This window comes from Candoia aspera, chromosome 6, assembly GCF_035149785.1.
Source record: "Candoia aspera isolate rCanAsp1 chromosome 6, rCanAsp1.hap2, whole genome shotgun sequence".
Lineage (NCBI taxonomy): Eukaryota > Metazoa > Chordata > Lepidosauria > Squamata > Boidae > Candoia > Candoia aspera.
Window position 1 is genome coordinate 90,591,511 of NC_086158.1, and position 27,207 is coordinate 90,618,717.

Here is a 27,207-nt window from a genome sequence, read left to right on the forward strand (position 1 = left end):
CCCTCCCCCCCAAGAAATCAAATAAATAAGTAAAGGCCAAATCAGGGAGAAGGAAAGGGAGTGTGTGCAGAAGCCGGCTGGAGGAAAGGTTATTGCAAGTATCAGAGAGAGAGCTAATTGTCAAGGTTATATCTCTCCAGTTGATTGATGTAAGGCTGGGTTTTTCTGTCAGCCTGTCACAAGGCGGGAATGTTTAATGTTCTCATTATTGGTTACGCTGTTGTGTATATTTCTCTGTCAGCACGGTGGACCCATCTGAACTGCCAAGGCACTTCAAAGCTCCACAGGTCATTTATCATCTTCCTGACGCTGCAAATGTTCAGCCTCAGCTGAGTGCCAGAAATTTGTTATGACTTGAGAGCGAGCTGACAGGCAGGCCTGCTGCACTAAAAGGGGTCCTCTTTGTCACACTGCGAAAACATCCATGTTCCTCTAATGGCCTACAACTGTCAAAGGGGACGGCCACCTGACCATTGTGTGGTCTCACTCATTTGCAGCCCGGTGACTTGTTTCCTGAATTTTCCGGCTCCATTCTGGTGTCACATCTAAGCAACTCACCATCTGTTGTCCTCTGCTGGGAGGTGTGGTGGGAGGGGAGAGCCAACGCAAGGATTTAGCTGGAGTGGAGGGACACCAGCTTCCCCGAAGGCTCGAAATGGCTGCGTGGACAGACGGCCCATCTCCATGGCTCTAACGCATCGGGGATGTGTAGAGCTCTTGAAAGTTGCAATGAAAATGGAGACTGGGGAGAAAGGAAATAACTTGCAAACAGCCAACGAGAGAAGGGGGGGCGGGTGTTGAATATCAGGGCTTTGTTTCTTTTCCCAGGCCATGACATGATTAATCGTTTTCTTCTGATCTAATTTTGGAACATGAAAAACAGCACATTTGTCTTGAAGAAAAATGATGTGCTGTACTGTGCAGATGGAAATTTCGAGCAATGAAAAAGATTAAAGTGAAATTCCACTCCTTAGACTAATCATGAGTTTTAGATTATTCTGTCGTTCTAACCAGATGGTAGGCTTGATTCTGCAGGGCCCCCCCCCCCCCACATATTAATGAATTCTAGACTGTTATATTTGACTTAGGTAAGTGAAATGTCTATCAGCTCTAATGGACTGCCAACCAGCATAACACATGTTGTACCACTGAGGGTCCTTGCTTCATTTCTCATGTTTTATACTAACGTAGAACATTTTTGTTGCCTACTGTTTTCCATCATTGTCATTGTTTGCTAAATATTTTCACATTGTGGGGAAGAAGAGAGGGTTTGAAAAAAAAGTTGTGTCCAGAGCTTAATTTCCCCACATTGGTTGTGGCGGCTATAATTCTGCAAGTAAAACAGTCACCCGGAGCCATGCAGACAAGAACTCAATAGTAACTTGATTAAGTTCCCAGTCAACAAGACTGCACTGGGCTGTACGTTAACAAACCTAATTATAGGCAACATGGTGATAAATTGTGCGAGACGCATAGAGCACATCTCCGAGGTCATGTCTTGGAAAACAAGTTTTGCTCCCAGAGGGGACAGCAAGAGGGTGCTACTGTCAAATGGAGGCGCCTTCCTTTTGAGTCCTCTTATAGGTATTGACAAACGCCGCCCTCCTGGATGTGTCTGGAAAGATCAATGGAGGAATTAAGATTACGAAAGAGCAGAAATGTGAATGATCAGAGGAAAGGCTGGGTTCATTTGCTGTTTAACCTTCTGAATCCTTCCTCCTCCTCCTCTCCTCCCCCCAGCATTTCCAATCCTTTTTCAAAACAGAACCTAGTGAAGTTGCCCTGCTTAGTTCAGATTTTAAGAATTGCAGATGAAGTTGCAAAATACAACCAAAACGATTGGTTTTATGTCATGAGTTACCCAGAGAATCTTGGATTGGCAGCTGCATGTACAGTAGCTGCTAAACAGAAAACAGAGAATTGGATGGGGCATAATTTTCAATGAGGCATAATTTTCAAAACTGTCTTCTTCTACTACATTTGGCATTTTTAAAGCTAAAAGATGGTGTGATGTGTTATTCACCTGTTAGAAGGGGTGCAGAAAGTTGTTAGAACTTTCTTCTTCCGGGCTGGGCCTAAAGAAACATTGAATTTTTTTGTTCGTTTGTTTTGGGGGGAAGGAGCAATGCTCTCCCCCACCTAGAACCTCAATAATTTAGGTGAAAAACACTTAATACCAGTTGGGTTAAGGGCAAAAATGGACAGCAAGAAAAATCAGGGAGTGCGTTGAATGAGATATGCAAATTCCTTGGCTGAGAAGATCTGCAAGAGAAAGGACAATTTGTAGCATTATAGCATACAAGGAAGTGACCATGAAGTCACACTCACTTGCATGTGTGTTTGTGCTATATTTGTATTTCTCCTTTTCCTCTGGGAGACCAATATACACAGTATTCCCTCCTCCAATTTTTCACCACAACAATCATTTGTTGTTTTTTGTGTGTATGGATCTAAAAGGCATATATGTTTGTGTGAATAGGCGTGAAAAACAAAGCATTGGCATTCTGCATTACATATCTCTAAGCCAATTAACTTATTTTCTGTTGCTTTTAAGTAATACTTCTTTAATTCTTCCAGAATCATATCCCTGTACCATATATTTGTTAGAAAATGTGCATGGAATTAAGTGGAATTGATTTGGAAAGGCAATTTATGCCTTCAACAAAACACATGGACCACTTTGCCTGTAAATCCCTTTCCTGTTTATTATAGGCAAAAATCCCAAACTTATGGTATTATTAACTGCTTCTGGAAATGTCCATTTTACATTTTGGAGTAACTGATCATAGGGTACACGTGGAGATAGAAATATGTAGTCCCCATTTTGTTTACAGGGACACCTTTGTTTGAAAGAAATGGTCCCGAGGACCTTCTTACCTACATTGCCAGTCCCCAAGGTGTTTAGAGTCATGAATACATGCATGTCACTTCAAAATGAGCCTATGAGAGAAGCTGGGCTGATCTGCCCTAGGCTGACCAACAACTTCACAAAGATGCAGGGACTAAGAGCACTCCCGCTCAGCCATGGGTTTTGCCTCTTTCCCCCTTGGTTGCCCATTCAGACCCCAGGGCGGGCGTCTTCTCACAGCTACACTCTGGGTGTTTGGTGAATGAGGAAGGAAAGGCATTTTGGAAGACCATTGAAGGAGCAAGTCCAGCAGGGCTTCAGCTAGTTCCCATCCATCTTGTCTCCTTTCTTGTTTTCTTTCACTGCATGGCAAAGGATAATTGGGAGTGGAGAGAACAATAGAGGGACCTCTACCCCTCAGAGGATGCAGGAAGGAAGAAGCCAAGATCTCCTGGCCACTTTTCTCTAGGCACTTGGTGGGACATATCAAAGTTGGGAAGCAGGAGAATCTCAAAAGTGGGACAGTGGGAAGTAGTCTATTCCAACCTTTCCAAAAGAAACAAAACCATCTTTCCAGGAGGAGGAGGAGCTGGAAGCTAATTGGCTGAATTCCCACTGGGTATGCTAAAAGGGTTTTAGCATTCAACCACCCATGGGAAGGGACCCCTGCCAAATACACTTATCAAAGGGGCTGCATGACATCAGCTCACTCTATACAGTGTCAATTCTTTCTTCAATATTCAAGGATACTTTCAGAAGCCATATTCGTTGTCATCCCTGAGATTTCCAGTAGCTCATTACACTGTAAACTCTTCATAAATGGAGCCTGGTAGCTGAGCCACAGAACATAAACCAGAAACAAAGTTGACCTATCAGGAAAGAGACCCGATACAATCCACAACTAGCTCATACATTTACTTCGTTGTTGTTTATTCGTTTAGTCGCTTCCGACTCTTCGTGAGTTCATGGACCAGCCCACACCAGAGCTTCCTGTCAGTCAACACCCCCAGCTCCCCCAGGGATGAGTCCATCACCTCTAGAATATCATCCATCCATCTTGCCCTTGGTCGGCCCCTCTTCCTTTTGCCTTCCACTCTCCCTAGCATCAGCATCTTCTCCAGGGTGTCCTGTCTTCTCATTATGTGGCCAAAGTGTTTCGGTTTTGCCTTTAATATCGTTCCCTCAAGTGAGCAGTCTGGCTTTATTTCCTGGAGGATGGACTTGGTTTGATCTTCTTGCAGTCCAAGGCACTCTCAGAATTTTCCTCCAACACCACAGTTCAAAAGCATCGATCTTCCTTCGCTCAGCCTTCCTTATGGTCCAGCTCTCACAGCCAAATGTTACTACAGGGAACACCATTGCTTTAACTATGCAGACCTTTGTTGTCAGTGTGATGTCTCTGCTCTTAACTATTTTATCGAGATTTGTCATTGCTCTTCTCCCAAGGATTAAGTGTCTTCTGATTTCCTGACTGCAGTCAGCATCTGCAGTAATCTTCGCACCTAGAAATACAAAGTCTTTCACTGCTTCTACATTTTCTCCCTCTATTTACTAGGTGCATTTACTAGGTGCAATCAAATATCAACTATTCTTCCTTTTCTTCACCTAACATAGCCATTCAGTCTTGTGTCAGAGAAAGGAAGGCGCCCCAAAATCACAACCCATCCCTCTGTAAAAGTGGCAAGGAAGACCACTTCGTAGTGTATTAGGTGAGGGTTATTACTGATTGATTAAGCATGCCTGTGATCTAATATTGTTACTTGAGCACATGGGCCTTCCTCCATATGGTGTAATTCTTTCGGATTCACTGTACTTAGTTCTTCTAGAAGTTTCAGTAAAGTGAGCAGGAGTAAAAAAAAAAGCCCTCATCTATCTTTTGTTTGATTAGTAGAAAAGACACCACACAGCGTGTCTTGCTTTTTTTCCTGTGAACAGAATGGACAGCGTAGGAAAGAATCCTTTCTGAAGTAGCTCTACATTTTTGGAATACACAACTAACTGAAGTCACTCAAGCTGCTTCATTATAGGTCTTTAGGGAAAGCCCTCCAATTTATTTTTCCTGGCTTTTCTCCTGGGCTGTGTTTTACAGAACTGCTAATAGTTGTTCTTCTTTGTAGGGTTAGGGTTAGGGTTGGAAAATAAATTTACACTATGCCTTTGTATAAATAGAAATCCCAAATCATCTAGAATGCATTTAGGCTCTGAATTGTTTTTCTTTTCAAAATGCTATGGCTCAGACCGTAACTCAAAAACGTTGTATAAAATATGTATATTAAAAGAAATTGCACACCAATGCAAATATTTGGGAAAAGTGCAGGTTATATATAAAAATGCAAATATTCAAGAAATGCAGACAAAATAAATGCTTATTTTGGTCTTTGGGGGGCACAAACTCACACAGCAATGAAGAAATGGACCAAAATAAACATTCTCAAAAGAAGTAAATGTGACTAAGACAGAAATGGGCAGATTCAGCCATCTCTACTTTAATCTCTACTTTAGCATTTTTAAGATTGGAAACGGTGGGGGGGGGGAACATGTATGTCATTAATGTCACTTTTTTAAAAAAAAAATTAATCCTTCTGTTTATTACTCAATTCTTTTCTCACAAGACACCTTAACAGAATTTTGTAGCATAAATGATACCCTAAAGATATATAATAGATAAGAATCTCCAAATGAGGAACGGTGGTTTTCAGATTGTTTTAGTTCTTTAACAACAAATGGAAGAAATGAAGCCATGCCTGGTAGGATGTAGAGGGAAAAGAAGAATAAAAATACGATAGCAAAAACAGGTTCCCTTCTTTTGCTGGTTCTTTCAGTCTCTCTACAAGATCTGGTTGGCTTTTAGCAATCAAGGAAACAGTTACTGTGCTTGTAATTATCCATTTTGTGAATATTTCTCTGTTCACACATTTTCTCCCCTTCCATTGAGTCCTCCATTATGAAGCTATTATCTTCGGCCACTACCTGCCCCACGTTTGCAAAATGCTGTTTTGTCAGGATATGCTCCATCGTGGCTTTTCCACTTCAACTCACCCCTTCAAGTGCTACAGGAAGACACTGGCTGGTAGGATTTTCTTACGCAGCTTTGCATGTTACCCCTTAGGTAAAGGTAAAGGTAAAGGTAAAGGTTTCCCTTGACATTAAGTCCAGTCGTGTCCGACTCTAGGGGGCAGTACTCATCTCCATTTCAAAGCCAAAGAGCCGGTGTTTGTCCGTAGACACTTCCATGGTCATGTGGCCGGCATGACTAAGCAGAACGCCGTTACCTGCCTGCCGAAGCGGTACCTATTAATCTACTCGCATTTGCATGTTTTCGAACTGCTAGGTTGGCAGGAGCTGGGACTAGCAACGGGAGCTCACCCCATCACGTGGATTCGAACCGGTGACCTACCGATCGGCAAGCTCAGCAGCTCAGTGGTTTAACCCGCAGCGCCACTGCATCCCTATGTTACCCCTTAAAGCTTAAGAAAAAAAGCAAGACAATGATATACTGCAAGCAGTAATCTGCTACAGCAGATGGCAGCATCTGGCAGAGTTTTGCTACACCAGGTTAGTGCCTGAAGGAGACACCACCAGGAAATATCACAGCTGAAGTTTAAACAGGGAAATTGGGGAAAACACCACCACCAACCACAACATCACCCTGGAAGAAGACAACAGTGAATCCCTTTCAGGAAAGCTACATGGGCATCCCCAGATAATTTTATTTATTTAGATAATAGTATTTACAGGCCAGCCCAATCCATAGAGGCTCTGAGTGGTGCACAATAGTTCAAAGCATAATACAGTAAAAAGAAGAGCCAAGAAGACCTGTTTCCTGGTCCACGCTTCATGAACCTCATGGCAGGGGGGACCTCAGCAGGCCCTCCCAAATGACCTAAGCAAACAGTCAGATTCTATTTTAGTACCAAAACTTCATCAGGGTCTTTATATTAGTTTTTAAGTGGTAATCCAAAATTGCATACCGCTGCTAAGAAGAAGCAACAGCAGATCTCTGATCCACAGGAAGGATCACACAGGATCACACATACATACATACATACATACATACATACATACATACATACATATAGAGGTTAACTATGCTCTATCTCTGGTGTAGAAGACTAAGCCCAGGTAACAGTGGGAGCTGCAGCAGAATCAGGAGGGCAGTCTTAAGGTGGGTCTAAGGAATTTCAGGGTTGGAGCAAGAGTGAGCTATGGACACATATGACAATCTCAAAGGAATGGTTAAGCCATGAGTGTTTCAGAGGAAGCTGAGGATCCTGTTTACACTGTTTTTTTTTTAGCTTCTTCACTTGGACATCACTTGCATTTGGATCTCCACTGTCCTTTCAAAGAGATCTCCTTGGGAGAGCTGAGGGCATTAGGTGGCCAAGACAAGTGCTCGCTCAAGGATATATGGGGCCCCTAGGCTACATAACAGATGCTGCCACCTCCTGCTGATGTAAAGATTTGCATTTTCAAAAAGATTCAGAAGGATCTTAAGCTTTGGCACCCCAAGCCAGCCCTGGCCAAAGCAAAAATCAAGAAAGAAGCAGAGGGGTTATTAAATGCTAGACAAAGCATCCCTATGATCTTCTGGTAGAAGAAGTTCTTTCATAGAGAGGGAAGCATCTTCCTCCAGAAAACAGAAGATATCCAGTCGCTCCTTTTCCAATTAGTAAATTTCATTAAAAGGCACAAGCTTTCATGACCTGAAGCTGTTAGCTGCTGATTGGAAAAGGTGCTACCAGGCCTCTTTTGATTGCTGGTTACCATAGACTAACATGGTTTTCCTTCTACAATTTCTCAAGAAGGGATCTCTACAATGTGGGCTAGAAAAAAATGGTTGCACATAAAACCATTCAACTGACAGACAACCTCACAGATGAGGACTTGGGTTACCATTTTGGTGATTTATTGTTATCTTGCAGGCAGAGCATTAAAAATAGCCACTCCCCCTCTCAAAAAAACAGTTTTTTCCCAAAATCCAAGATGTTGATGTTCTACAATTTTAGGGAGCCAAAGAAATGCTCCCAACCAACAAAATATTATCAAAGACAGGCTCTCCCCCCCACCGCCAATTTGGATTTTAAGTAATCGTTTTGAGCTTTAATGTGCCATATATCTGCATGCAAGCCAATAACAGACAAAGATTCTGGGTACACTGAGTGCTAAATTTGGACTGGAAAGATATCGAGTAGAACAATTTAAGAAGATTGGCCTTTACCGGCATCTGAGGAGCGTTTTATCTTGAAAGATTTTTGGCTGGAAAAGCCAGTCTGACTTAGCACCTTTTCTGGCCAGCAAGATTATCAAGGGTTTACCATAGGGTTTTGCCATAACATCTTAGCTCAACTCTTGCCTGTGAGTTGGCACTAGCTGACGAAAACCACACACAATAAATCTTGAATTAGAAAGACTGGGAATGCCTGTCTCTGATGCTGCATTTTGTTTCACAGCCTCTAAGGAGACGGAAAGAAGTAGTCAAGCTAGACAAGACTGAAAGCGCATGAGTGAGACTGAAAGTGCATAAAAGAGAGCATTAGGTGGAAGAGCGTCTCCAAGTCTAATCTGTAAGTCAAATGTAGAGGTACGATTCAGTGTTCAGAAGTGGTTGGACAAAAAGCATGGTTGCAATGCAGGAAGGGTCAAGAAGTCCAAGAAAGGCTGAGGTTTCTGGGTGCATGCCCATCAGGCTGTGCAATGAACAGGTTGCCTTACCTTGTCTGTCTTTATACTTTTGGACTAAGCTGTTGCTTGCTAGCACTCAGCTAATGCTTGTTTACTTCAAGGATCTTAGCCACACACCTCTTGGATTAGGTCTACCATATCAAGTGGCAAAAAAATCAAGCTTTCTAAATGTTGCATCTATTTGCTGCCATCTAGAGGCGGTGGCGCTGCGGGTTAAACCGCTGAGCTGTCGATCGGAAGGTCGGCGGTTCGAAACCGCGCGGCGGGGTGAGCTCCCGTTGTTAATCCCAGCTCCTGCTCACCTAGCAGTTCGAAAACATGCAAATGTGAGTAGATCAATAGGTACCGCTTCGGCGGGAAGGTAACGGCGTTCCATGTCGTCATGCTGGCCACATGACCCGGAAGTGTCCTATGGACAACGCCGGCTCCAAGGCTTAGAAACGGAGATGAGCACCGCCCCCTAGAGTCGGACTCGACTGGACTTTACGTCAAGGGAAACCTTTACCTTTACTAGAGGTCATTTGGAGCATTGCAGTCCAGGTTTGGTAGACTACTCTTACAAGCTTGTGAATAGAACTATTCTTCTGTTTTGCTTCTAATTCCTTTTAAGTAGAGAACATTTTGCTATTTTGATTAATGGGCATAAAGCCAACTTTCTGTCCAACTGAGTGCATCACTCTGTTTATTTATTTATTTGTTTGTTTGTTTATTCGATTTATATAGCCTCCCATCTCAAACCAGTGACTCTGGGCAGCTAACAGTCATTAAAAAACAGTCGAACAATTAAAACAATACAAAAAAATTAAATAGAAATAGAAATACAGCAAAGAGATATTAAAATCCATTTTGTGGGGTCCTGACCAGAGACACCCTTAAACTCAGAAAGTCTGAAGTCGATGGTTCAGGGACTGATGCAGACAGAGGACTGCAAGAGGTAACAGGGCAACTCCTTGTCTTCCAACACACTTTGCAACGTATGAATGGAATGGCTGTTGTGTCATGATTTCCATTTACATGATGCAGCCACATTGGACATTCTGAAGCAAAGTTCTGGTTTTAAAAATGTGTCTGATTTGGGAGCCACAGCTGGTATATAATAAACTTCCCATTGACTTGTTTGCAGCAACCTCATGGTCCTTTTGAAATCCTTTTAAACAATTAGGAGGTTTATGTGACCAACCCATCATTATGGGGTGCTCATGCATCTGTAGACTGTGCAGCAAAACAAGATAACCAAAATGAAAGCCACAACAGAACTAGTAACTTCTAAATCCTATTACGGGGGACGTGGATCCCATTCTGGGAGTAACGTTCCACACATCAAGGCCCTCAAGAAAATCAATCCACTGATTTTGGGACTGGACTCCTGTCATTTTCCAAAGTAAAAAGAAGGACTGTGATTAGAAAAATCATGTGAGACCCTGGTGATTAAAGAAATGGTTCTGCACATCCATAGGCAGGTGCTGATAGGAACTGTGGTAGAAAAGCTTTCAGAGTTGAAAGATTCACTAAGAACTTGGCCTGATTGCCTTTCAGCTCCAGACACAGGCTGGTCTTCTTCTTTCAAAAGTGCATTTTTCAAACTGTTTTAAGGATATGTGTGCAGAATTGCTCCTAATTCCTTGACGTCTGTCATTACTTCTGTTGGCAAAACTGTGTTCTTGTTTTACCTGTCTTGATCCCAAAATAGTGCTTGAAGCAAGTGATAAAAACAAAAAGCTGAAAGATTTGCAGCCTCCTGTTTCTAAAGCTACTTGAGAATCCTTGAAGTTGAGATGACATGAAGGAAGAAAGTGATTTGGACTGCTGCTGTTACTGTTTCTGCCATTATTATTATTATTATTATTATTATTATTATTATTATTGCTGCTGTTTGGGCAGAAGTATGCAGAACTATGCTGGACACTGATAAAAGAGAAACTCACTTGTAAATGAAGCATTTCTGAGAGCCGCCAGTAGCAAAATCTCTCCTGTGAAGTAGTGCAGCCCCTGCAAAACTCTTTAAAGAAACTGACAGAGGATTTGAAGGCAGTAACGCCGCCTGAGACTTTAGTTGCTAACATTAGTTAGTGTGAACTACAGACAGCCTTCTATCCACATTTCTTTTGGTTTAGAACATGCCTGAAGGCAAACTGATTACAAAGGAGCTCTGAAATTGCCCCACCGTCAGTCCTGCTTCAGCTGCTCTTTGTCTCTACAATTGTTTTATACTGGAGGTTTATTGACTATTAAATATCAAGCATTCGAGGAGCAGTTCAGGTTCGGGGAGGGGGGAGGGGGATGGAGACTGAAAAGGGGGCTGCTCAGGGCATCAGGCGTACTTCACAGCCCCACAAGCAGGAGGAAAGCCAGCAGGCCACCGCTGGGCCAGGCAGACTAGAAACAGAAGGACACTTCACATGCATCAATAACACAAACAAAATAAAATAAAAGACTCCCTCAAGCTCAGCTGGATTCCTTGTGATGTTGTTGTGTTGTTTTAGTTGTCTAGATCTACATCCCACCTGTACTTTGTGCAATTCAAGGCGACATCCCTAACGCTGCCTCTTTCTATGTTCCTGACAGAAACAACCCTGTGAGGTGGGTTAAGATGAGCAAGAGGGACTGGACTCAAGTCACCCGGGTCAAGTCTGCCAGCACCCTAACCACTACACCAAACCACCTCTCAACACAGATGTAATTTTCCTGGTGGCAGTTTTGAAGGTCTCCACCATCACTTTCTTGCAGGACTCTTACCTTTCCTTGTAGCCAAAGTCCTGAGATTTTCCAGTCGACTCCCATCCTAATTGAGCCTGGCCTTGTTTGTCCTTTTCATGAATAACTGAGATTAGCTAAATGCTGCCAGCTGAAATGACCCACATTGGAAGTTGGCTTCAGGGCAAAAGACTTTTGTTTTTCTTCCTGTTAGTTTCATTGGGAAATCCAACTTAACTGGGTCTTCCAGGACCCACTGAGTAAAAGTATTCCTTTAAAAGACTGATATGCTGCCCAACTTAAGAGGCACAACTGTTGGTTGCTTAGCAGCAGTAAAACCCCAAAGCGTAGAAGGGAGGACTACTTGGGGAAAATTGCAAGAAGTGTGTGTGCATGTGTGTGGGTATGCGTGCCTTTGAGTCAGTGTAGACTCTTGGCAACTGCCTGGACAAGTCCCTGCAGTTTTCTTGTCAAGATTTTTGGAAGTGGTTTGCCATTGTCTCCTTCTTAGGGCTGAGAGAGAGTGACTGGCCCAAGGATGCCCAGCTGGCTTCATGCCTAAGGTGGGACTAGAACTCACGGTCTCCCGGTTTCTAGCCTGGTGCCTTAACCATTACACCAGACTGGCTCTCCTGCAAGAATTTTACTATAATTATTTTCATTACTTTATGATTGTGCTGATTATTGCTGCTGATATTCATGTATTACTTGGATATTAACAGTGGCCTGCATCAAAAAAAATAGTGCAACATATAAATGTGTAATATATATAATGAACCATATTCCATTATGTAAAATAATAATAATAATAAACAAAGAGTTGCAGCTAACCACCTCAGTCCTAACTCCAAAGAAAATTTGGGGCTATCATTTGCATGCCACAACACCTTTCAACCTACTGAGATTGTCCTGGACTCCCAAACCCCCTCATGTAGTCAGCATGAGTGTGCATTCAGATGAATGCATGTAGCACTCCAGACTAGCAGAAGCCCTGGTAGATATATAAATGTGAGTTAATTGACTGCTGATCTTTTATAAAAAGGTCATGATGGTTCCATGGAATTTCACAGGCTTTTGTTTCAAATGACACATGTCCCCCTGAGAATATTACCTTACAAGATATCCCATAGGGAAGGCATCAAAAATGTCAAGAATGTGGTCCTAAGCACGTGATCACAGCTCCACTCTTTTTTACGTGTGTTGTGGGGCTTTGATGTCATGGTTGGGGCTGCCATCTTGATTTTTTTAACTTCACCCCACCCCCAAAGACACTCCTGCTATCTTGCCAAGCATTCCTGCTTTTAAACACTTAATGCATTTGATTTTGAAAGCCCCCAGTTTATTTTCTGGCCATAGATCCAGATGGGTTGGCTTGTAACTCCTTCACAACACACCGCAGAGAGCCTGGCACCTTTCCCACCTTCTTTGCTGAAAGTTCTGCTCATGCCAGTGATGATGACCAAGCTGCCCTGGTCAAGGCCAATCCTGTGGACCTACATATGGCAAGTTCTTCAGTTCTTCAATATTATCCCACATATCTTTACCCATTACAAGGGAAAACCAATTTTTTGCATTGATTGCCATTTTAGCAAGGCAGATAGGGTTGTGACAATGCTAGAAATGATTTTCAACATGTAGTGTCAACATTTTGTATACAATACCCATTTTAAAAGAGTGGGGCCACCGACTGCATTTAGCAAGACTGTAAATGCCAGTCACCAGAGATTTACGGTGGGGGGTTCATCATTTTCCTTTTGAAGTTGTTTGTTTACATTCCTTTAACTAGCACTTAATTAATACTAATAAAAATATGTTAAACAGAACAATATAAGGGAACCCACTGCAAAAATTGCTATGAAAGTGGGCTAATTTTTTTGGATCCATTTGCCTGACAAATCATTTCCTACTATTTTGAACCCTTTCCTTGTTAAAAAAGATGGAAAAATTGTTCTAAGGCTATCTACCCTATAGAGCACAGAATCTGCAGTGTTGACTCACAATCTGCAAGATGGCAGGAGCATCTTGGTGTTCAAAGCCCCACCCCAGTTGTAAACTGTATGTGCACTAACAAAGGGGGTGGGGCTTCATCCTCAATCCTATACCCACCATCTTGTGGGTTTTGACACCCCTTGTGGACAATCCTGTTTCTTTTTTATTGTAGATTCACTTTTTTAAACTGCATTTTTTGGGCACTGCATGTCTCCCTCCCTCCTTCCTCCCTTCCTCCCTTCCTTCCTTCCTTCCTTTCTTCATTTCCAGTTTATCTATATGGTATATGGTCCCTATTTGATCGACTGTAGATTCTTTTTCAGTTTGGGGATGTAGAACCTCAAAATGTGAAACAGTAACAGAGCCCCCCAAATGGAATCCAACCCAGGATTTGGGTGTTGCTCTATGCCAATAGTTGACCGTCCATTCTCTGGTGAGATGGAGATGTGCCGTCTGCAGTGATTGCATTCCTGCTATCTTTACAACCGCAAGCTCCTTCCAACCCTTTTCTATGCATCACCAATTCAGACAAACTGCTTTTTCTGTGAGATAATTTAGTGGCAGATATTAAGAATCCATCAGCAGTAAGAAATACTATAATTAACTGAGTAATATACAGATCTACGCAATTTTGTTCAATTAATGCAACCTTCTTTCTGCCCTCTGCCAATGAGACCTGCTGTGCACAATACATGTCGCAGCCCTGTGAGAAAAAGCCAGCCAGATGAACAGATGTCTTGCAGAAGAATTAATTTTTTTAAAAAATGAGATATTGACAGTTTGAATAGTATAGCAGAAATGCAGTAGGCCAAAGAGTCCTATAATAAGGAAACTATGAATCTGAGTGTGTGGTATTTCAGATTTCTTTACTACTGAGATTTAATGTTTTTTGAAGATGTCAACCAGTTGTACGGATTGTGTTCAAGCACTTGACTTGGTAGCCTTGATCTAAAGGGGGTAATTTGCAAATGACCTATTCCAGCCTAGAAGCTCTGCATCTACTGCTAAATATCCATCAAGAGGTTTTCCAGGTGACATTAACAATGTAATAGTTATCATTCAGATTGCTCTTTGTTAGTCAAATATGATGTCAGCAGCAGAGGCGACATAAATTTCCATATTTCCAGGAGACAAAGTTTCAGTCATGCATTACACACTCTAAAAATTAGGACTGTCATCAGATTAAATACATTTTAGTAAATGGTTAGCATAAATTTTTGTTGACTCAATTAAATTTGCAAAAACCTTGCATATGAATGAAAGAAGTCATTCTGAAAGAGAGGAGAAAGTATTTTCTATTTGTTTTACATTGTGCATACATACTCCAATAGATACTGAACACAGCAGGATGTATATGTGTACATATCTGACCTGTGGGACTTCCAGATCCAGATGGACAGGCAGGTACTGGTTAATCAACCGGACGTTGTGGTAGTAGGCAAGGACCAGAAGACAGTGGTGGTGATAGATGTAGTGGTGCCAAGTGAGAGCAACATCAGGAAGAAGGAGTATGAGAAGCTGGAGAAATACCAGGGCCTGAAGGAGGAGAACTAGAGAGGATGTGGAAAGTGAAGGCCAAAGTGGTCCCAGGGGTGGTAGGGGCACTTGGGGCTGTGACTCCCAAGCTGGGAGAATGGCTCCAACAGATCCCAGGAACAAACTCAGCGCTCTCTGTCCAGAAGAGTGCAGTGCTAGGAACAGCTGAAATCCTGAGCAGAACCCTCAAACTCCCAGGCCTCTGGGAGAGGTTGAGGAAGACACACACCACTCATAGGTGGTGGGAAGGGATTTATACCCACCCACCCACACACACACACACACACACACAGCCTAATTAATCTAGGTTCTGCTTTTAAACAAGCAAAATAAGTTTGTTACCCAACTTATTTGAAGAAGAGAATGAAGAAGAGAATGACCAGCAGCAAGGTGGATTGACTCCATTACAGCCGTGAAGGGTGGACCATTGGAAGTCCTGAAGGATCGAATCTTTGTGGAGAAAATCTATCTGTGTAGTGGCCAAAAGTCAACACTGACTTGATGACACATAATCAAATTAAACAAGGTTCTGCTTTTAAACAAGCAGCTGGTTAATAATTTATGAAAAACTAAAGACCAGATTTGGATATGACTTACATCTTATGGCTTAGACAGAAAGTTCATCTGGACTGGCATTCTTTTTCTCAGAGTGATTCTGCATTCTGTTATGTACTTACAACCAGTGTCATTGGGTGTTTCCCCTTTTCACTATCAAAAAGAGAAAGAAGTGTATTTCTATTCTCTTTACATTTTATTCTCTGTACATTTTATAAATAGCTTTCATGTTCCATTCCAGACCAATCTTGTTTCAAAATACTGTACATCAGTGGTTGGGATGGCAACTGAATATCCTCTAATTCTTTGCCTGAGCCATGTTGGCCAGAAATGATGGAAGCTGAAAGCAGAAGCCCCATTTCAGTTTCAATAGCTTGATATGAAGTTGCTGTGCTACATTGCATATAAACTGAGCCAAAATAAACACAGAGATTTTCATAAACCTGTTCACTCTTTTCAGAAAAGGCAAATCCTGCTCTGCTTATGTCTCAGAGTCTCACCCACCTCCATCCCATGGTTGTATTTTGCTTATTTCTACCCAAAGTTTCAAGGAAGGTATGCCATCACATTTTAACTGCAAGGTATCTTCTGTTTTTATGTTCTTCTTGTCTTCAGTCATGTGGCTGAAAGATTCATGTGCCAATCACTTTTGGGACATATTGCCTTCATGAATCAAAATGTAACCATATCCAATTGTACAATGTTGCTTACTATTTATTTATTTACTATATGAGCTAGTGTGATATAATGGTGAAGTGTTGGACTAGAAGGAGGGACTCCCAGGTTCTAATCCAGCCTTAGCAACAGAAGCTCCCTGTTGACTTTGGGCCAGTTACTCTCTTTCAGCACAACCTACCTCGCAGGGTTGCTGAGGAAAAATGAGAGGACAGAGGGCTGTGTTTACAAGATAGATAGAGATAGATAGATGATAGATAGATCTGAAGTACTTCTAGCCCAGCCACTATCTAGAGGATGTCATGGTGAGTCACAAGAACATAAATGGAAGGTTGGGCAGCGTGGGAGTGGACAGCCTGGTGTTCCTCAGCAGTTCTGGACTGACCCAGCCATCTGGGCTAAAGACAAGTGACTATGAAAGTTGTACTCTACAACATCTGGAGGACAGTGGGTGGCCTGTCCAATGACAGGCAGTGAGATAACAGTTGTGGGTTTCAAGCAGATTTAAGAAGGATGGAACTGACATGGCAGGTAAACAAAAAAATGCAGAAAATAATAGCACTATTAATGTTATTATAACTCATTTATCTGTTTTAGTAAAAAAAAATAAAGTTAAGATCTGATTACCAATTTTCTATGGCTGATTTAAAGGATTTAATCATGTAAGAATTCCATTATCTGCGGTTTTTCTGATGTCACTGAATTCAGTGGGAATCTCCAGTTCATTTTTGTGTAATTGTTTGCATAATAACTGAACAGTTATTGCATTTGTCTCATCATCAGCTGGTTAAAAGCTTTAACTGCAGGCAAAAAGTTAAACAATTAGATGTTTGCTAAAAAGAGGAAATGTTTGAAATTAATGTTTTTGGAAATTGTTTGATATTCCAAAATTACTCATGCAAGATTAATACAAGTGTTTCTAAATAAAGAGAATAGCCATAAAGTATATTACCCAGTAAATGCATTCATTAGTACTTAATTATGAGAAACTGCTATCAATTATTTAACATTGCTACAAATTGTTCAGAGAATGGATGCATTTTTCTCCACCATTAATATTTTCAAGTACTAACCTTATGTACTTGTACTTCCTCCCCACCTCCCAGGTCCTAATTTTCCTGGATTATCTGTAACCTATTATGATATTTGGAATTAGTTTTAAATCATTTTTTTTTTTAAGAATCACTAAAATACAGATTAACTTTATTTTCTCCTGTTTATTTCCCCAGTTACATGGCTGAAATGTAGGCTCTGGATATCCCTTAATTATTTACAATAGACCCCTGGGAAAGCTGGCACATTTTTTATTGAATGGTCCGCTCTTCTCCTGAATTTTATAAATTACAGCTAAAGTAGGAAAAATAATTTAAATCATCCAGAAACAATGATTCTGTAATGGTTTGTTTCAATGGCACAAACAGTATAGATCTTTGCTGAGGTATCTTAGTTCCCCTCAAGACTATCATGGATGAAGGCCTTCTCTGTAGTAGGCCCCACCTCAGGGAATCGTCTCCCCCCACACCCCAAAGTACATGCAGAAAGAGGCTAAAACTCTTATATTCCAACATGCTTTCAGTCCCAGTTGACTGTTCTGGCTCTTCTTCTGGTGTTAAGTTTTAGATGTGACCTTAATTTGGATTTAGTTATTTATTATTTATTATGATGCCTTTACTTTTTGATTAATGTTGTTAGGTCCCTTGGGATTAGGGCAGGTTATAATTTCTGTCAAATCAATCAATCAATCAATCAATCAATCAATCAGGATCCTCCTCATGTTTAGTTCTCCCCAAAGGGTCCCAGCTTTTGATGGAGATCCAAGGCAAATCTTTCCAGCTAGTTTTCTCTCTTCATAAAATGCCTGAAATGGGTTTTTGTTCTTTCTTTCCCTTGTCTTCTAGACTTCCCATAATTGTTTCTTGCTGGTTAATTTGGAATGATACAATGCATTGGAGTGCTGCATATTGGGGGGAAAAATCAGTGCATTCGATAGAAGAAGAACTGAGAGACCTGTGATTTGTCCAAGCAGGGAACATTTCACAGTGACGAGCTCCCTTCACCTTCTTTGTAATTTGCAGAGGTGAGCCCTTACTACCTGCAGTGCAGTTGGATGTATTTCACACACACTTCCACGTGTATCTTTTAAAACAATGCAAAGAGGAAAGAGGAAAAATTACACCAGAATGTCAAAATACTGTAGGGTTGTCCAGAGGAATGTGCAAGGGAGAACAAAGAAGTTATATATGATGTCTGTAAAAAAAGGACCAGGGTTTAAGTCACATAGGCTCAGCCGCCATCTTGACTTCTTTTAAATCTCTCCCTTTCAGACCTCCTTGGCTTTTCCATTTTGAAATTACTCCTGCACCTTTGCCTCTAGTTCTGTCTAATCTGACTCATTCAAGCTTAAAGAAATAAATGTGTTCAGAAGCAAGCAACACATCTGCAAATAAAAATTCTTTATGAAAAATTATTTTTATCTCCCTGTATGATAAAAATAGTTTCAAGAAAGGGAATCCGGACTGTGTGGCAATCACCAATATTTTACCATGGTTTAGTCAAGACAGATCATTTGAATATTAATATACCTTAGCTCACCTCATAAATCCTGCTACTACAGTTTCTTGCAAATAATATCATCCATTGTTATCTCAACCTGGGGTGTCTGCTGGGTATGGGCAAAAAAGTTAAGATTGTGAATGCACATAGAAAATTGGCAGATATTCAATTGCACCATCTTGACTTTTTTGGCCATGGCCTGCAGACACCCTGCAGCAGAGCAAATAAGATCAGAAAAAGAGATCTGCAGAGCGGACTGGCTGGTGGGAAAGATTGCTGTATTTGGAACGGGCAGACTGAGAGTCTACAGGGAACGCTTGAGCAAGGTGCTGGAATTCTGAGAAGCTCAAGAAAGTATGATTTTTCCTTCTTTCCATTCTGCTCTCCAGGCTTAAAGCACGTCCAAGAAGTGAAAGTACTAAGCTGGCTAACAGAGTGAGCATATCCCAGTTGTGATAAGGAACATCTGTACGAATCAGGGAGGGAGCATGTGAAACAGTTTAGAAGCTGTAAAAAGTTATGTATGGAAATGTATACATAGTTTGTTAAGCCAAGGGCACTGTATATATTAGAAATAAGCACAAATTATTTACTCAGAGAACGCTGTAACAATAACCAAGACTGTAATTTAGAGAAGGACTTTGTATGTGTTTGGGAGTTCCTGTCCCTTTCCCTTTCTCTGACAGCACCACATGAAGGATCTTTCCTGGGGTGTGGGGGGGGGGCGAGTGTGACTAAAAGTATCCCCCTCTATAGGTTCCATGGGTTAAAAGGTTGGAACGAATAATTTCTCCCCCCCCCGTCTCCCCTACACACAACACTGCAACTGCTCTTGAGCCAGCCCTAAAGCATCTTATTTACCCATTATCTTCATTTGTATCTCTTGCACCAGCCAGAGATGGACAGTGTGATCCCACCTGCTACTTTGTCCTTGGTGTGAGATTACCCAACATGACTGGGAGGAGAGGAGAGCTGATGCAACCCTTTTCATGAGGTCCTCTCCTGGCTGACCCAGTATCTCTACCATGAAGGGAGGGGATACTTAAAGAGGGGGAGCAGGTGTGGTTAGTGACACGAGAGGAAAGGCTGAATAGGCCTTCAGTTAGGGTCAGAACAACACCCTAGAGTGTACACAAAAAGGATCCTAGAGCCAGGTTGGTGTTGTGGTTTAAGGCACCAAGCGAGAAAACAGGAGACTGTGAGTTCTAGTTCCACCTTTGGCACAAAGCCAGCTGGGTGACCTTGGGACAGTGACTTTCTCTCAGCCCTGGGAAGGAGACAGTGGCAAACCACTTCTGAAATCTTGCCAAGAAACCTGCAGGGACTACAATAGTCCAGGCAATTGCTGAGAATTGGACATGATTGCACAGCAGGAAAAAAAAAAGTTATCTATTATCTCAGTAAGAATGAGTAAGGAGATTGTAGTCTGAGAAGCCATTAGTGGACAGGTAGGACCACTGAATGGAGCAGAGCTTAACACAGTGGAGAAGCTGAGCACAGAAAAAAGAATATTATCTTAAATAGCTTTAATGAGCATGTTAGAGAAATACAGGTTATTGATCTTACACACTTAGCCCTCCCAAGTATAAAGAATTACACGCTTAGATAAAGTAGGTTCAAGATAAGTAAAAAGAGTCTTACTGACTTTATTCTTGGTTCAGTTACATCCATCTTTGGTAGAAAAATGAAATTCCTTATTTCTTCTGTTCTTTCCTTATACTTAGTGATCTCTTAGCCCTATAGCTGCTAAGAGCTGCATGGGAGAAAGGGGCAAGCACATGGCTTTAGGCCCAATATGGAGAAAGAAGCAAACCATACCTCTTCCTAGATGGTGAAGAAGGAGGAAGAGAGAGAGAGAGAGAGGAAGTGGGAGTGGCAACAAACAGCTTCCTCTAACAGTCTGCATTCTAGAGCAACTCATAAATATGCTCTAGACATGCTGATTTGTTAACATCTCCAACAGTGGAGGTCTGACGTAATCTATCAGGGTTCAGTGGAACTCAGGGTTAGCTAACTTCCCTTAATCTCTGGGGAAATTTTTAAATCTCAGATTGAGGAGCCAGGAATAATGAAGTGATTCATTTTCCACAGGGCATATTTTCATTATTTTTCCTGCATTCCAAGATTGACACCCCAAGGCTTTCCCAGCAAATTTCCCTGTATTTCTCTGTGTGTAACCAATACAGATGTATGTAAAAAAACCAGTTCTGAAAGAAACACACAAGAGATGGGATAGTGATTCTTGGGTTCAGATACACACATTGATTCAGAGGATTTTACAGATTAATATTCAACTGAAGCCAAATCTTTTCCTCTTAGGACTGATGGACAAACAGAAAAGAATCATGGAAGGTTATTTCAGTATATGATAATTGCGGTGAGATTATTGTATGCACAAAGATGGAAAGATTCGGCATTACCCACCATGGAGGAAGGGTTGGTGAAGTTGACAGAAGTTGGTGAGGTGGCCAAACTGACCTCTTTGATTAGACAAAGGTCATTATTCCGGTCATTCATCAATGACTGGAAACCCCTTATGGACTTTTTGTATAAAAAAGAAAATGATTTTGTGACTTATGGTTTTGATGATCAGAAGGAATAGGTTATAGAAAGAAGGGAATTATGGTGTTATCTTAGAGAAAGAGGTTTGATTAGGATTGTATGTATAACTGCTGAGGGAAAGATTGGAAGTCACTTCTTTCATATATGTCTTTCATGTTTTCTGTTCTCTTTTTCTTTTTTCTACCTCCTTTTTTTCTTTGTCTCTTCTCTTATCTTCTCTTCCTTTCCTTTCTTTTTTTCTTTTTCACATTTATCTTACTATATTTTTTTCTTTGAATATATATATTCAAAGATTATATATATATCTATAACCTTTTAATAAAAACTGTTAAGAAAAAAAGAGGCGGGATAGTGATTCCACTTTCTCCATTAGAAAGGCAGATATGTGATCTCTTTTTTAAAAAAAATCCACCATCTGCCTCTGTACCATGCCCCTTGCTTTGGTGGGCACTGCCACTGAGTTTTGCAGGCTCCAACTTTCATATATCAAACTCCTAGCAAGTGGACCGGGCCCTCTCCAATGGTCATATCCTATTATGTTGTCAGGACATGTAGGATTTTCCAAGCTGTTCCTGGTTAGAATTGTGTAGTCCTCCTTCAGGCTTCAAACCGGCCCCCCAACCTGCCCAGAATAGAGTTTGGCACTTCTTAAACAGAGAAGGACCCTGGCTTCTTGATACAGGAAATACAGAATGCTTCTGTAGAATCTGTTAATTATATCAAACTGCCTGTTTATCTAGTCATGATGCATGTCAGATTTTCCCCACAGCAAGCTTTGTATGAGATGGGATTGATTGCCACTCTTTGCAGTAATTAAGTGAAATGTTTGAATTAAAATATGGCTTTTATTAAACACTAATTGCACCTTCTGCATAAAATAATTCTGTTTTCCACCCCCATGGAATATAACAATCCTGTTTTTATTAAAATTGGTTGGAATGCTATTTTAATGTAATTTTTTGTAAATAATCCATTTTTCCCCGTGTTCAATTTTCTCAAGCTCTTAAAATAATGTTTATGCTTAAACATGGGAAATAGGATTTAAAAGTCAATATAATCTTAAAGCAGTAGCTCTTTCTTTACACTGAAGTAATGCCCTGTATCTTAAAAACTAGCACTTCATTGCCATAGTATCTAATCTTAAGTAGGGGCATGAAAATCAACCCAGATCATTGACTCCATTCAGATATTGTATTCAGATCATTGAATCAAGTCAATCTGATTTGATTTAAATTATTGAATCAGCTCAATAAAATGTATGAGTGTATGCACAAAAAGTTAATCAAATCACCAAACTCATTTGAAGGCACACATTCAAGTTGATGCATCAGATTGTTGGTTCAGTCCAAATCCTCATAATGAAGCTTCTCATAGCTCTAGTTTTAAGTTCAAATTTTGTTATAAGGGGAACTATTGGCCTGAAACACAGTTTCCTATGAATGCTTAGTCCATTACAACCATGATTTTCAGACCAATCCTGTGGTAGTCACGTGGAAGACATGATGGTTTGCTTCTTTTTCTTGAGAGCAGCCTCTTTTGTATTATTTGTAATACAAAAATATTATTTATTTTATAATAATATAGTATTATTATTATTATTTAAAATAGGAGGGGGAAGGTTTATTAGGTATGTTCGCTGCCTTGAGTTATTTATAAAAAATACTAAAGGCAGGATAAAAATAAAATAAATAAATAAATTTATCTTTTTATATACATATATAAATCTGTTTCTCCTCTTGAAACAGTCTGTACTACCCTTGTAGTATCATGTATAAGCAATAATGGGGAACCTTCAAAAAGTATGAAACAGCCTCTCTTTAGGCAGAATGGAAAGCTAATATGTACCAAAGGTTAGTCCTGCCAAGTTCAATTGGCTACTTCAAGAGTGTTAATATGATTTTTTTTTTAATTTTCACTTGTACCTCCTTAAGGCAGAAATAACATAAATAAGGAAAGGCAACGCAGCAGCCTCCAAATCATTTAGCTAAGATCCCACCAAGAATTTGGCTGAATCAAGGCAAAAAATGTCCTATTCCAATTTAAAAATACAAGCTTTCAAAAATTATTTGTTTTTCCTCTTGCTTTTTTGGCAAACAACTGCCATCAGCTGGTGCTTTGCTATCTCTGCTGTACCAGGAGGGCTGGTATAACTAGTTGAGAAGCTTGAATCCCTTCCAGGAAGGGTCCCTCATCACTGGCAGGACTTGGTTGACTCAGAGTTTCATTTTCTGACAATATTTTATGAGTTACTTAGGGAAGGCAACAGAAGCAAGATCACACAATCATATACAGGGACACAGAGAAATTTCTCTTGCTTAGGAAGTTTTTATTTATTTATCAAATCAAATCAAAGATCTAAAGATGTTTCTCCTAACTGGACTTTCCTCCAGATGGGTGGTCTTCAACTCCCAGAATTTTCAGGAATGGTCACATTGAGTAGGAATTCTGGCAGTTGAAGTCTGTATATTCAGAGAGTTCTGTTCAATCTGATTGTGGACACTAGAAAAGCGACCTCCCACTTCTTCCACACCACCTGACACCAATTACCATGGTGCACAGCCCTTCCCATCTCTTAGGAAAAAAATGAATTATTTGAAATGCATAAGGCACAATAATGGGACCCAGAGAGCTATGGAAAATAAACATTTTCCAGGACTTTTGTGGTTGTCCTCTTGTTCTGATGATTTCAAGACCTTCATTCATGTTAAATTTCCAGTGGCAATCAGCCTGCTGCTGGTAGGAGCTTTCTCACTTGCCTGGAGCTATTTTTATCCGAAGACAGAAAGCAAGGATTCTACTCTTGATATTTCACTTCTGTGTGGATTCCTTGGTCACAAATTTCTCTGACCCAGTCTGATCTCCCTATTTCTCTAAGCAAATCCTCATGCATCCTGCTCTGTTCAGACAGTGGCATCATTCTCTTACTGTCTCAGTGGGGAATGAGAGGGGCTTTGCAAATCTTTGCCTCCTTCTACAAAGCCATGCCTCAGTGAGTAAATCAATCCCACACCCAAAGCAATGGCTTTTGGAGCGGGGAGAAAATCTTACAGTTGGCAAGTTAATCAGAACCACATCAACAGGTGATCCATTTTAAATACCAGGGAATCACACTTTAGGTCGCAACAGCAAAGAAAGCTGATTCTAAATACTTAGTTGAGTGTGCCCAAATAACCATGGCTAGTATCATTAGAGTCTTTTGTATGTGTGATGGCCATTATATCTTAGTTGCTGGAAAGGTTTCTGAAGTATCTCAATTACTTCGTAGAATACAAATTTGCTCCCATTGGGTGGGGAACATACCCAGCTTCAATTGGTATGGTCTAATGTTTGATCATCTCCAAGTCTGTTTCCAGAGTGGCACTTCAGCTGAAGTCAGGGTTTCTTCAGCAGAAGCTAGAATTTGGCTTTTTACTCTGTGTTTCAGATTTATTTTCACACTGGCTGGCATGGCATCATAACCAGTGGAGGACAAATTTAAGCTGGGAAAAAAGTGACTGCAAGAAAAATCTCATCCGAGTTTATTTTGGCATTAGATGTGTCACGATCTATTAAGAAGGATCTAGGATATGGACCTCAATGAGATAGAAACCAATTGTTCAGCCATCTGTATGAAGGAACCTTTAACAGTAACTTGATTCCTGCCAATTATTTTTTCCCTCCAATGGCAAATTACTGTCAAACTTCTAGTTTGGCCTGATGGACCATCAGCCCTGTGATGGGCAGATATTAGAACATCCCATTCAATCTGGTGGAAATGATGGATCATCTTTTGTGCAGGCCATTTCACAGACTTCTCTGCAACGCTGCTTTCACCTTTTAAAAGAAATCTTCACGGCAGGGAGATAGAACTATATGCATTTGATTTCCCAAGCATTTCTTGAAGCCTAGTCACATTTTGTCCAACTCTATTCCATGTTCACACTGCTGGTCAATAAGGGAGAAGAAACTGCCAATGGAAGGACTGGAGAATAGCACATTAACATAGCCATGAGGAAACACTATTAGCTGACCATTTGAAATGTTCAGTTGTCAAATTTAGCACTGCAATTTGCATGAAACACATATCCATTTTACTGCAGACTTCTTTGAAAAAAAAACTTCAAGTCTGAGAATCCAGACCTGGCCTATTCACAAAATGAGAAACTGTGAAGAACTTTCCTCTGTTCACAGAACGATAAGCCGATCTACGAGCAGATCCAGAACTATAGGGCAGAACAGCAGAGATGGAAAATAAAGACCGGGTAGCTTTTCACACAAATCATGGCAGCAAGAAAAGGGATCTACACTAACCATGTGCTTCAAGTTTTTCAGTGTTTACATTTTGTCCATGTCTTCCTAAATGCACCCTGGTGAATATTGGAAACAGAGTTTGCAGCTCTTAAGAAGCACAATTACCTGTTCTTCATTTGCTAAGAAATGATACAATAAAGAAGGGTTCATTTGAAATGGGAAACCATTTCAAGACTCTGTTGCACCTAGTTTTAAGACAGTTGTTTTTAAAAGCTAAACTAGTTCCTATGCAGGCATGCCCGCTAAATATGCTAGACATGTTTTGAACAGCATCGTTACGTGTCAAAAGAGTGCAGAAGTCACAAGTAAAAAACCAAACCAAACTGCATTGCTTGTGAATGTATACCTAAAAATGTAACAGCCCAAAGCAATTCTCCAGCAGCCCAGGATGGAGAGATTTTTTCCATGTTCTTGAAGAAAGTTGTATGTCCAAGCCAAGTCTTTCTGATTCATAAAAAGGAAGTCTACATTCTTTATGCTGAAGCTAATTAGCAATGTCCAGACAAAACAGCCTCACGCCATTAATCATCGGGGTGGTATCCATCTCAGGCTTCTCTGAAGCAGAGCTTGTTGAGAAAATTTTCTCTTGCTCCTGTTCCTTTTCGCAACCTGGGTTGTGTAGCTTTCAAAAGTCATGAGGATCCCCTTTTTGTGGCCAACAGCCCATGAAGGAGAAGCTGCGCCTTGATGGAAAAGACAATGGACCTCTGTTTATAGAATCATGTTTACCATTTTTCCTACTATTCTCAAATAGATGAGGATGAACAGATGGTTTGGTTGGTATTGTCTTCTTGAGTTAAAGCTTAGCTGACCTGGGCCTTTTAAAAACTTGAAGCAAGATTATTTCTTTAAAGTTCTTCAAAAGATGGCTAAAAACAGATTTCCTAAATCTTGTCAAAAGATTTCCTTTTCTTCTTGTTGTTTATTCATTTAGTCACTTCTGACTCTTCGTGACTTCGTGGACCAGCCCACGCCAGACCTTCCTGTCGGTCGTCAACACCCCCAGCTCCCCCAGGGACGAGTCCGTCACCTCTAGAATATCATCCATCCATCTTGCCCTTGGTTGGCCCCTCTTCCTTTTGCCTTCCACTCTCCCTAGCATCAGCATCTTCTCCAGGGTGTCCTGTCTTCTCATTATGTGGCCAAAGTATTTCAGTTTTACCTTTAATATCATTCCCTCAAGTGAGCAGTCTGGCTTTATTTCCTGGAGGATGGACTGGTTTGATCTTGCAGTCCAAGGCACTCTCAGAGTTTTCCTCCAACACCACAGTTCCAAAGCATCAATCTTCCTTCTCTCAGCCTTCCTTATGGTCCAGCTCTCACAGCCATATGTTACTACGGGGAGCACCATTGCTTTAACTATGCAGACCTTTGTTGTCAGTGTGATGTCTCTGCTCTTAACTATTTTATCGAGATTTGTCATTGCTCTTCTCCCAAGGATTAAGCTTCTTCTGATTTCCTGACTGCAGTCAGCATCTGCAGTAATCTTCACACCTAGAAATACAAAGTCTTTCACTGCTTCTACATTTTCTCCCTCTATTTGCCAGTTTTCTACCTACAGCTAATTAGGAGTAAAACAAAGTGTATTTCTGGTACCCAGTACAGCGTGTCATTCAGTCTGGTGCTGGTGGCTGCAGACAAATACAATTGGACCGTTGAAGAGAAATGATAAATCCTTTCTAAAACAAGGTTGATGCAACCCAAAAGAATGCAGATACTGTAATCAGTTTCCAATATAAAAAAAAATACAGTGAGTCAGTTTACCAGGAGGTTATACCAACCACAATTTCTATGTGGGTAGATAGTCAGATGTATAAGTAATC